Source organism: Otolemur garnettii, unplaced genomic scaffold (genome assembly GCF_000181295.1).
Source record: "Otolemur garnettii isolate 467f Iridium unplaced genomic scaffold, OtoGar3 scaffold00111, whole genome shotgun sequence".
Classification (NCBI taxonomy): domain Eukaryota; kingdom Metazoa; phylum Chordata; class Mammalia; order Primates; family Galagidae; genus Otolemur; species Otolemur garnettii.
This window is the reverse complement of record NW_003852506.1, coordinates 6,662,233-6,664,325: the sequence shown is the minus strand read 5'-3', so window position 1 is coordinate 6,664,325 and position 2,093 is coordinate 6,662,233. Positions and strand designations below refer to the sequence as shown.

At 47.3% G+C, this 2,093-nt stretch overlaps 1 pseudogene across 1 annotated transcript; it reads right to left on the bottom strand.

The window, feature by feature from the left end:
• Positions 1–727: 727 nt before the first annotated feature.
• Positions 728–1,772, bottom strand: LOC100940540 (annotated as a pseudogene). The gene has a single exon (XR_001161578.2). The product of XR_001161578.2 is annotated as a farnesyl pyrophosphate synthase pseudogene (transcript).
• Between the last annotated feature and the right edge of the window lie 321 nt (positions 1,773–2,093).

The following is a 2,093-nucleotide window of genomic DNA, read 5'->3' as shown; positions in this document are numbered from 1 at the left end:
TTGGGGTCAGGGGTTTGAGAATAGCCTGAGCAAAGTGAAACCCTGTCTCTACCAAAAAAAATCCAGAAAAATTGGCTGGGCATTGAAGCAAGCACCTGTTTTCCCAGCTACTCAGGAAGCTGAGGTAGGAGAATGGCTTGATCCCAGTAGTTTGAGGCTGCTGTGAGCTAGGCTGGTGCCATGACACTCTGCCCTGGGCAAGAGAGTGAGACTCTTGTCTCAACAAACAAACAAACAAACACCTCTTGATTACAGCTAAAGAGTTTCTTTTGTGCTGAACAAGAAGACAGCATAACATACAGAGGCAGAGAAAAGGTTTCAAGCCCAGATAACTTTGCTACAAATCCCTGGATCACCACTGGGCAACTCTAACAAAGTTACTTAATCGCTCTAAGCCTCAGTTTCCCCATTTGCAAAATAGGAATATTAATAGTTCCTACCTCATAGAGTTTAAATGAGGTAGCAACTGTACTTAGAACAGTAGGGGGCACACCAGGCACGTGACACCAGGCTGTAGACTCAGGTACTTGGGGTTATCCCTTGAACCCAGGAGTTTGAGTTCAGCCTGGGCAACATAGCAAAACCTCATCTTTAAAGAAAAAAAAAATGTGGGTAGAGGAAAGGAGGCATAAACTAGCTAAATAAATGACTAACATTTATTCATGCATTATGCAAACATTTCCTGGGTGCCTTTTCTTTTTTTTCAAGGTTATACAATAATTTTATTGAGCTTCCTCTCCCCATTCTTGCAGTGTCTAGGTCACTTTTGCCGCTTATAGATTTTGTGTGCTAGCTCCAGGAAGATGGCCCGGGGCAGGGGTGCCACAAACTGCTCGGTGAGACTCATAAGGCAGCTATAGCTGTCCTCCTCGTGCTGCAAGAACAGAGCAGGGAGATCCAGCTCCTCGTACAGGGCCTTCACCCGGGCCACCTTCTCTGCCTCCTTCTGCCTGTAATTCTACAATATCTGGTGCTGCTCTGGAGTGGCCCATTGCAGACACTGAACCACCAGCCAGCTGCATTTGCTGTCCTAGATGTCAGTGCCAACCTTGCCCATCACACTTGGGTCCCCAAAGAGATCAAGGTAATCATCCTGGATCTGAAAGAACTCGCCCATCTCCAGCAGGATCTTCTTCGCATGACTGTGCTCCTTCTGCCCATCAACGCCTGCCATGCACATGGCAGCAGCTATGGCAGGTAGAAGGAGTAGAAAGCTGTTTTGTACTGGACAATAGATTTGTACCTCTTTTCAGTAAATCTGATAAGGTCCAGAGTCTGCCCGATCTCAGTCTGATATGAACTCTGCAGGAAGAGCTCAATCAGGTTCAGGTAATAGGGCTGTTCCTGGCAGTAGAGCTTCAACAGGTGGTAGATACATGCTTCCAGAAGCACAGCATCATTGACGGCATCCAGACCTATGCCTGGCTTCTGATACCAGCAGATCTTCCCTCGCTGGGTGAGACATGAATCCATGATGTCATCTGCTACCAAGAAGAAAGCTTGCAGCCGTTCCACACACCAGCCCACAGTCAGGGCGCGTTGGAGACTATCAGCATCCTGTTTCCTTGGTTCCATCAGCTCCCGAAATGCTACCAGCACCATCACACCCCGGTGGTACTGACCTCCTTAAGCCGGGCAATAGCATCTCCTGTCTCTGGGTGCCCCATCTCATCCTCAGTCAGCATCCTGACAATCTCAGAGAAGTGCTGGATGAAATCCTGCTTTTCTCAGGCATAAACATCTGATTTCTGGTCTCTATTCATCCTGAGGGAGGAGCAAGGAGCTGTGTCCTGGATACCAGTTCCTGTTTCTGGGTGCCTTTTCTGTGGCAGATACTTTTCTAGACACTGATCTCAAGGATAGACAAAACAAAGCTCCAGACCTCAATGAGCCTCCATTCTCATCTTAACCAGAGAATAACACCATTAGAAAAGACAGCATGAAATGCCATTTGGGGGCTCCCATGGTGCTTTACAGAAAATAGAAAACAGGTGTTTGTGAGGGATCTGTAGTAAGTGGAAGAAGGAAGACAGGCTTGGAAAACCTTGTACTCTTGGGCGAAGAAAAGAACAATCATGTGAGCAAACCAATAG